The sequence below is a fragment of the Dreissena polymorpha genome, chromosome 2 (assembly GCF_020536995.1).
Source record: "Dreissena polymorpha isolate Duluth1 chromosome 2, UMN_Dpol_1.0, whole genome shotgun sequence".
In the NCBI taxonomy this organism is placed as follows: Eukaryota; Metazoa; Mollusca; class Bivalvia; order Myida; family Dreissenidae; genus Dreissena; species Dreissena polymorpha.
In genome coordinates, this window is record NC_068356.1 from 7832946 (window position 1) to 7844262 (window position 11317).

The window sequence follows — 11317 nt, forward strand, 5'->3', positions numbered from 1 at the left end:
GATATGAAAACACTGTAAAAGTTGTTTTTTTTTATGAATTAAAACTGTAAATTGCATAAAGAAGCTGCATTTCACAATACTGTGAAATTCAGTAAAAGATCATAAAAGATTTATTGCTCCGATATTCATCATTTTCAATAGGGTTCGAGTAATACTGATATAAAAACAATTAACAAGTTTGGAAAGATTCAGACGAAAGTTGTGAAATCTTTTAAACAAGTGGAAATTATTTATTTTGTCAAATTTAATGGGAAAAAATCTGGACTTATTGTCCCGATGTTCTCATTTTAAATGAGGTAAAAATGCTCATTGAAGACACTGTAAGTTTGGAAAGAATCTGATGAAAAATGTTGACATAATCACCTTACCAAGCAGTTTTTCACTTTTATTTTTAAATTCAAAGAGACATAATTCTGGACGTATGGTCCGATATTGCTCATATAGAGTTTGGGTTGGGTCCTCATTGATAAAAAACCTTTGCAAGTTTGGGAACAATCGGATGAAAATTTTGGACTTCGAACAACGATTTAACAATTTCTCAACTTCTAAGGAAGATAACTATGGACGTAATGGTCGGATAATGCTAAAGGGCCCATACCACCTGGATAGTAATACGTTTCGCACTCTATATGTGGTTCTTAAAAAAACTCCAATGAGTGCTTGACTCTAGGGAAACGGGTTGCTGGGACACAGCTCCTCCTTGATAAGCGGCTGCTTCCTTTATCGCAACTCATTGTTACAATCAATAATACGTGTCGCGCTCTATATGTGGTAGGGATAGTACTTAGGGCCTATGATAGAAAACCATAAAAATACATGGATAATAGATGTGTTGTTTGCATTTATTTGTTAATGTAAAAACACGTGTATTTTTTTATAAGATAGTTAAATGATGTAAGAAATTTTAATTAACGTTGTCACCACGTGGCATCCATTAATTTTAATACAAATGTCCAATTGTAGAAAAATGGATTTGAAAATGTCTACATAAAATAAAGCTTTATTATATTTATGAACCTGACTAAAAAAATTGTCAGCCGTCGAACTGTTCCGTTCGTGCCGGAACCCGGGATTGAACCGATGCCTTTATATAATTGTTGCGCAAACAACTTCAGTTTAATGCTCTCCCAACTGAGCTATTCCGGCTGACATCATTTATGTACTGCTATTGTGTAAAGTTTTGTATAGCGATCGCTATTATATATCTATTAATAAACTAATACATTGTACGTTTTCGTACCACTACGCCTTCCAATAAACTTGCTTGCGCGATAGGTCGTCAAATATCGTACTACATTGATTCTCCACTAAATAAGAAATTTAGAAAAACAACAAAATAAAATATATTTTGATTATGTTTTGTTTTTATACAAAACCAGAAAGTTTCGCGTATTTGCCCAGTCCCTGTGATCTTTCCCCTGTGATAAGTTGTGGATCAGTTATTAATCAAACAATTAGTTTGTTTAGTTTAAACCTATTTATTTTAGCTCGATTGCATCGAAAGCCTAAGGCTTATATAAATGCTCTCGAGTCCGTTTCCTGGGCCTAGAACCAGTACTTGGTGTCTTTGTGGGAGATCTAAAGAACGCTCCCACGGTGGGGATCGAACCCGTGACCTCTCGGTCGCTAGGCGGACACCATATCCATTACACCACGGCGATTAAAACAATTAGCTTTGCATAATTGGCAATAAATGTTGTTATAAATTTAATAGGAACAAATGCAGTACTTATTTACACTAATTTACACAAAAAATCACCACTATGCAAGATATTCTTAAAACAAAAATATATACATGGATCCGAAAAATAACCTCTCCTCCCATAAGCGAAAACAAATGCATTACATACTAGTCGCCGCTCTCCAGAGCGACGCCAATCATGCACACCGATGGTTGATGCTCCTACAGAGAGGAAGCAAAGACTGTAAAAGGTACCAGAATAATAACCATCACAGTGCTAATCGGAGACAAATTAGGCGTCCAAAATAGTCTATGCAATCGGCTGAATGTCATATGTGCGATTCACTCTTTTGATTGATTCATACATTATAAAAACGACCGCTTAGTCAAATGGGTTTCTACTAAGTATTATATTGCTAAAATGAGCTTAAAAATTTAACACACCTGTATTTAAACAGATAAATATTAAAGAACATGTGATTATTTAAAGATCCTCAGAAGGGAAAAACATCATTAAAATAAAGAATGTCGAAGAGTCTGGAGAAAACCATGTCAAGAACGTATGAAAATTTGCGTATAATTATAGTTTATATACATAATACAGTTTTTGACCAAGTTTGGAAGTCGAGGCGATATATATTCAAATCTGAAACTTTATTGTTTGTGCATTTATACAAGAAACAAGGATATAAAGGCCCTAATGCTTATGTATCAAGATGCGAGATGTAAATGTTGCGTAGCAAATGTATTTCACATATGATTACTTTTATTATGATACATCAAAACCCCATTACACGACCATCGAGATTGTTTGTTTAGATACTTGGACATGTATATTTGACAGAAATACATATCAATCTGTTATATAGATGTGTACTTACATGTAGTTGAAGGAATGTAAAATCTTTATTAGAGGGACCGTCAACCGTGATTGACGAAAAAATAAAAGTTCTAAAATACCGTATTTTTTACCATTATTAGTTTATATTGATTAAAATATCACGACTGGTAAATTACATTACTTGAAAAAAGTTCATATTTTCAGTATATTCGGTAATAAAATTTCGCGATGTAAAATCGAAAGTACATCGCGAAATATGTGACATTACGATATACACACTATAAATAACGCAAATAGATTGATCATTTTCTATATAAAATATATACAATTCACTGCGCATGCACAATTTGCATTCCTGGGTTTACCGAGTGACGATGTTAATCAATCCACTTGCGTTATTTATTTTTAACTGGTACCTGTATCGAGTAAAATGTATTACCGAATATACTGAAAATATGAAAACTTAACACATTTTTTCAAGTAATGTAATATACCAATCGCGATATTTTAATAAATATCAACTAATAATTGTAAAAAAATACGGTATTTAAGAACTTGTTTTTCGTCAATCGCGGTTGACGGTCCCCGGTGATATATTAAGAGAGCTTTGAGGAAATCCCTTTATTGCTTTTATAAACGGGGAATTTATATACATTAAATATAATTAAACGCGTATGTCAAATCTGAGCATGAAAAGTTAGGCAAATATATAAGCCTAAAACATATAATGAACTCATTTTTATCGCTGTAAAAATTTCGTTTGCACATGAAAAAGTGTTTTCGTAATCATAAAACGTACACATATTATATGGGACGAGAATAATATCGACCTAATGTCTTGTCTTGAGATTATTAGATAATTAATGACCTTAATAACTAATGTCGTCAGTTGAATTTTTATATGAACAGAAGGACAGAACAGAACATGTGTTTTATTATTACTTGCACAATATTACATCGTCAGTATCACAAAACAAAAATGAAGCATGATTAGGAACATTCATGTCACATTAATCATATATCCGTACCTGCGGTATACCTATAAATACGGTATACCTGGTCTTTATAATAAAACATAATACATTTGATTGTGCTATACATACATATTGTGTTATTCGAAATGTTGATGGGCTTTTGTTATATTACTTTAATACATATTTTTTTGCGTATCTCCTCTAAAATGGATGTATAAGCATTATATGATATTCATCCTCAATATCATGTGAATTCCAAAATAAACAATAACGCTGGTCTCTATAGAAATTCTATTTCTACCATATCTACCAGTTTGTATTCTTAGTGGGTGAACCGAGAGTCTTAACCTACAGAAAAACATTCTTAGGCTGCTAGGAAGCAAATCGAGGTACGGTTCGTAATGGAAATTGGTTTTATAAAGTACACTATTAGTAAGAACATAGTATGTCTGCATGCTCTGGGACCATTCCTGAACAAAATTGTCAATGATACGTTGTTTAAACATGCAAATAAATTATTTAAAATCGACATTTTCAGCATCTTCCAAAATATAAGAGAAACCATGATTGCTTAGCAATAACTTAACATTATATACCCATTTTTTAAGTCATCGTTACAATCTGCTTGCCTGCTCATAAACCTTTTTAATGATAATAATATCTGTATGCATAATTTTACTACAGTATTTAATAATTTGTATGTACCTTGTAATGAACAGAGGGTATCGATCTAACTCCCAATGTACGCCCGCGTTAGATGTATTAGTTTTAAGTTTTAAAATACGTTTGCAAAATGGCAGGTGTATTCTCTCTAGTTATTTTGATTGTATGAACCCCCATAATTCTGCTGAATAGATTATTATAGAATCAACAAATGAATCAAAGAGTTGACACAGTATCTTTGGCTTTAGTTCGTACTTTTTACAATATTGCCATAGTGCGTTCAATGCCTTAATAGCTTTACTTGCTAATATTATTGGTTCAGCTTAAAATTCTCTGTGTAATTGAAAAGAGTGCCAAGATAATTAAAATCGTCTACAACCATTAATTCTTTGCCATCATAATTCCATTTTTCATTTGACAGTTTTTTCTGTGTTGACCGTAAGTCCCCATGTTTAACCATATGAGTGAAACAAATTAATATCGGTTTGCAAATTATCTGGTGATTTCGCAAAAAAATGCCATATCGTCTGTAAAAATATTGACACAATATCGTCAAATAATAATAATCCCGAATTATGTTCATTTTGCAAATTAAGTTCAAGGTCATGAACAAAGAATGAAAACAAAATCGGCGAGATTACCGCACCCTGCAAACCAACTGCATATACACTGTGATAGGTGTTACATGATTTTACCTTATAAATTACTTGCCTTAAAAGTATTGATTGTTTAAATTGTGTTGAGTACTTAGTATATATGTTGATACTTGGTTTACAACTAATTTACATGTTGTATTTAATTTGAGATCGTAAAGAATTTTTTTTGGTGGACTATTTTTTAACCAACAAATTCCATTACATAATTAGTTAAACTGCCAAGCGCGTGAGTATTCAACATATCGACATTAAATACGCCTGTTTTTTATTGTCATTTATTTAAGCACCGCATGATATATACACAAATATTGAGTTTGTCAAAACATATGACAAATATATCATTTTGAGTAATTATATATAATCAGTAATTTTATATAATAAGTAATTCAGGCTAATGGGCAGAATTTAGTAATTGTATTGACATTTGTTTAGCCAGAAAAGTATTACTGACATTTTGGCGTATTATGGCAGGAATGTTGTATGCCGAACGCAATAACATGTACTTGAATATAAATGATTTACATGTATTTTGTTACAATTTCTCTTCATGTTTATTTTTTTCAGCACACAAATGCTCTAACATGTGCTACCCACTATTAATGCTATGATTAGTTATCAATATTAATAATATTATTTATTTGTTGTTAAATGGGTGAGAATTGAAAACCAATGTATTATGTATCTTGTGTGAAGGGCTAACTTACATCCATTTATATCAGTACTTACATAAAACATTTGCTCTGAATATATGCATCTTAATGCATCACAAAATTATAGGTTTTTGAAAGATCAGTTGTAAACTCTCGGATTTTCTCAAACAAAATAGAGCCAATGCAAATATAGGGCGCTAATAACATGAGGTGGCGCCAATGAACAATTTAATCTTGCAATGTTTTATAATAATGTTTTTTTTCTAAATTGACATGATTATGTTGACTAATAAAATAGTAAAATCTGCGACTTACATCACTTCAGTTTTGGACCGATACCACATAGGTGAGTGTGCAATTCATGTATTTTATTGAAGTCAAACATGTTCTATGACATACATATATACATATATATGTGTTGTATGTTTCTGTACACTGTCGAATAAAGTGACCATTCTAAATCGCACTTAATTACTAAATTGTTAAGAAAATGTGTGATATTGTTTAATTTACTAATAATCCTACTCAATTTCTGTGAAAATAAAACAACTATTCAGTACATAAGCGCTTGCTCACAAGTATATTTGGCTCATGTATTAATGAGTCTCCATACAGATGTGGCGCTAAAAATTAATGGTCGGATATAATGAAAGCAGCAGAAAAAATGAGTGGCATAATTACTACACTCAGATGACATTTATAAATGCTGATGTTAAGTCTGTTCGAGAACAGGCAAATAGGACACAAAGTCACTCACGTCGTTTATGATTTACATATGTTGTATATACTAGTAACCTTTAACATTAATTCATTGTACACCTGTCAACAATCTATGGTTTACATATGTTGTATATAACCTTTAACATGAATTCACCGCCAACAATCTATGAATATGAATGTGGATTAGCACTAAAAAAATGCAAAATAACAAAAGTCCAGGTTCTGATGGTATCACCATTGAGTTTTATCAAATATTGTGGAATGATATCAAAACAAATTTAATTAATTCACTTAACTATTCATATAATAATGAAAACTTAACTACGCTTCAAAAACAAGGTATAATATCACTCATTCCAAAACCTGGAAAAAACTTAGAATCCTTATCGAACTGGCGCCCAATTAGTTTACTAAACAATGATTATAAAATTGCAACTGAAAGTATAGCAAACAGAATAAAAAAATATTACCATCAATCATTTCAAAATCTCAATCTGGTTTCATAAAAGGACGTTACATTGGTGAAAACGTTCGTCTTATCCAAGAATGCATAAACTATTTCAACAATTCAAATAATCCTGGTCTAATATTCTTTGCATACTTTGAAAAGGCATTCGATTCGCTTGATCATTCATTTATAGTTCTCTTGCTTAGAAAATATGAACTTTGGTGAAAGTCTAATTCAATGGGTAAAACTATTCTATACCGATATTAACAGTATAATCATTAACAATGGCTTCTTTTCAAACAGTTTTAACATCGAACGAGGGGTTCGACAAGGATGTCCACTCTCATCATCGCTATTTATTATTTGCATCGAGTATCTATCACATCACATTCAATCAAATAAACACATAAAAGGCATATCACTAGAACCTGACGAAGAAATCAAACAGTCCTTATTTGATGACGATGCAACTTATTTTTTAAACGACAATTACGATTTTTTCCATAACCTAATAGAGTCGCTAACCCTTTACGGAATGACATCGGGTCTTAAACTAAACAAAAGTAAATGTACAGTGCTACGAGTAGGTAAATTAAAACAAAGTAATGTCCAATATAAAAAAGAAATGAAATTTAATAGGACATCCGATGAAGCCACAACGTCAGGAATTACTTTCACAAATAATGAAAAGGATACAGTTCTTAAAAACATAGTACCTAAATTACAGAATTTTAAAAACTGCTTCAAATCATGGCATCACCGTAAACTTACACTAATCGGAAAAAAACACAGTATTGAAGACGTTTGCACTTCCTAAATTAATTTATGTATTTACAGGTCTCCCAAATCCACCAAATGATGTTATTAACGATATAAAATCAGCAATATTTAATTTCATATGGGACGGTTAACCTGATAAAATAAAACGAACTCAGTTAATTCAATCCGTAGAAAATGGAGGTATCTAATTAACGAACATTGACTCATTCATGAATGCAATCAAATGCAGCTGGGTTAAAAGATACCTAGATAATACCAATACGAGTAAATGGAAATTACTAGTATTCTACCAGAAAATCCTAAAAAAATATGGTGACTCCTTACTCTTTGAATGTAACATCAGCAATACTATCTTACATGCAATTGCAAACGAAAACATATTTCTGTCTGATGTTCTATCAGCATGGAGTGATGTCACTCACAACCTAGAAACCAAAACCAGCAGTAAAACTATTTTATGGAACAATAAAGACATAACTTCAAACAATAAGACGCTTTTCTATAAAGATGGGTTTGAACGAAGCATTAAATATGTCGACCAATTATATGACTACAGAATTAAGGATGTTTACTCTTTTGATGATATATGCTACATATACGGAATACATTCAAATAATTTCCTGATGTATTACACACTAATCAAAAGCATACCCATACATATTAAATCTGAAATCAATACAAATAATACACCATGTACTCAAACAAAATTCGTAGAAAACATACTTGGAAGAAAAAACAAAACGAATAAAATATTTTACTCACTACAAATTAAAATCCCTACAAAAAACTCCAAAACCCAAAATAAATGGGCAAGTCCTTTTCGGAGAACATGAACTTAATTGGAAACACATATTTACCATACCATATAAAGCAATTATTGAAAGGACACTGCGAAATTTTCAATATAAATACATCCATAGAATTATAGCTACAAATTAATATCTCTTTAAATGCAAACTATCTAACTCAAATCTGTGTGACTTCTGCCGTGAAAACATCGAAACTATAGAACATCTTTTTGGGGAGTGCAAATACATCCAGCCTATTTGGAATCAAATAGTATCTTTTCTTAAACAACAGCAACTAAACGTTAATATATTTCTTAAATGTAAGTTTCGGAATTTACTCATTGAAATCAATAGGCTGTAATAATATTGTGAATTTTATTCTTATAATGATGAAATATTTTATCTTTAACATGAAGTACAAAAAACAAGTACCAAATTTTAATTGTTTTGTCCATAGTCTTAAACTAAAAATCCAGATTGAGAAAGAAATAGCCCTCAGTAATGACACATTACAAATCTGTGAACAAAAATGGAATCGGTTTAAATTCTCATAATGTTTGTCCACTTATATACATTCCACTCTAATGTTAGTTTATCTTTCTAAAATATTTTTGTATATATATTTTTTTTCAATCTTATAAGATCATTGTGAATATACAACAAAACACACAAGTCCAGTATGCTTTCTTCCGACTTTATACAACTCATCATTTTTCATAACTATTCTTCTGTTGTTCTTTTCTTTTCTCTTAAAAATATATATATATTAGCATATCTTGTATAACATGTCTGAACTTTATTGCTTTGTACAATCACTATGTCGTATGATCATACATGTATACATTGTATGTATTATATTGAATAAAAAAACAATCTATGATGTCCAGTGCTAACAGTAGACTTTTGGGAAATAATTCAAATTGATTTATACATGTAATACAATATCTAAATACAAGTGTAAAAAAACGTCATTTTTATGTTTGTGTTAATGATATCAATCGATGTTAACCATTTTAATGTATGCATGCTAATGTTATGTTTGTTCCTTGTCTGATTGGGTCGGCCAATTTACACAACCTTCAAACCCAACGTTAACTCAATATATATTTCATTTTCACGATGTTTTATTTCATTTAAATGACAATAACATAGTGTGTGTCCATGACAAACTTTGTGATGTTAACGAACAGATACTTGCTAAACATTTTGCTTAAAAGATCAATCGTTATGCAAATCCTTACAAGCATACTTTAAAGGGGCCTTTTCACGTTTGGGTAAATTAACATAATTGAAAAAAAATGTTTCAGATTCGCAAATGTTCGTTTTAGTTATGATATTTGTGAGGAAACAGTAATACTGAACATTTACCATGCTCTAAAATAGCCATTATATGCATCTTTTGAATATTTAAAAATACGAAAACTATAAAGCGTTGCAACGCGAAACGAATTAATAATTTGGAAGAGTTCTGTTGTTGTCGTTATATTTGGTGAAACTACGAGGATTGGTTATATGAAGTACAAAAAAAACCTGCCATTATATCCGGCAGGATGGCCGAGTAGTCTAAGTGGGAGACTTTTTACTCCAGGACTCCAGGGGTCAGTGGTTGGAGCCCTGCTGAGGGCACGGAATCTAGATGCGACGGATATGAAACGGGACCGTATCGGAAAATATCTTGTCGTAACTTAGTCACGTGACCGGTAGCTATCGATTAGCGTATATCAAAGCGCCGAGGTTATACATTTTGATGTACCCACTCACGTCTTTTTTAATTATACTTTCATTTCTCGGCCGATTTTGACAAATTATATATCATTAGAAAGCCTACGTTACGTAGTTTTAATATTATATAATTATGTATTATGTTTTTCTTCTGATTTGGGCAGCCCGGCGAGTTATAACTTTAACTTTTGCAAATATCACACCGTTTTAGAATCTAGATTTACGGTTGACATGCTCGTACTTTATACCGATTTGTAGCGTTTATATTTGGAGTTCAGTTTTTGGCCTAAGGCCAAAATAATGATGAAAATTTCTGAGACGGTCAGAATTGGCTGGCTGCCTAACCCACGAATCAATGAATTCCCAAAAGTCCGATTTACCACTTGGCGGTAATTAATGCGCAATCAAAGAAGTTCTTCGCAGATCTCAATAACCCGCCTTGTAAATACAGAACATCACTATATAACATGACAGTGTCATACAACGTTTAAAAAAGATATTATTGAAGCAAAATTGCTAAGCATTGGCTACGACATAGTTTTTATTATTGTTTGCATATTCATGCGAGAATAAGTTCCTCACTTGACGGTCTAGGCCGAAAAGATACGAGTGTCTATGGAGACAGTAAGAAGATTTTTTTCGAGATACATTTTTTAAGACATTACATTTGGTATTTATAAACATATTCTGAGATATTGTTACTTTAGTCTGCGTAACGAGACATTCAAGAAAAAATAAGATAAAAAAAACAACAACAAATATTCATGATCATTCTCGGAAATATACGAAGTCAACGGATATGATATTTCACTGCGCAGATCGAGCGCGCAAATTGAGCGCGAAAAGTTCTACGTGAGACAACGTACACAATCTGTACACCGTTCTTTATAAGGGCAAAGGCCCAGTCTCACTGTGATGCCGGCGGAGCCCATTTGCGTGATCCGGGATCTACCGGGATGAACCGGGGCTCTAACGGGATGAACCGGGGCTCCATCGGGTACAACCGGGACGAACCGGGGAAAACCGGGGCTCCACCAGAAAAGTATTAAAATGTTTAATACCTCCGGGATGTACAGGGAGTCACCGGGAAGGACCAGCAACGACCGACGCGGCACCGGGAACAACCGGGACTGCACCGGGAACAACCGGGACGGCACCGTAGCTTCACCGGGGCCATACAGACCCCGGCAGATCTACGGCAACGCCCCGGTGAATGCCGTTAAAGTCCCGATATAGCTACGGTATAAAAGAAAACAGGAGCTCTGCCGGAACGCCACCGGCATTCATCGGGGCTCCGCCGGGGCATTAACGGCGACCGGGGTAAAACCGGGGCGTTGCCGTAGCTCTGCCGGGGTCTGATGCCGGTAAAGACACGGTGAGCGCCGGCGGTGTTA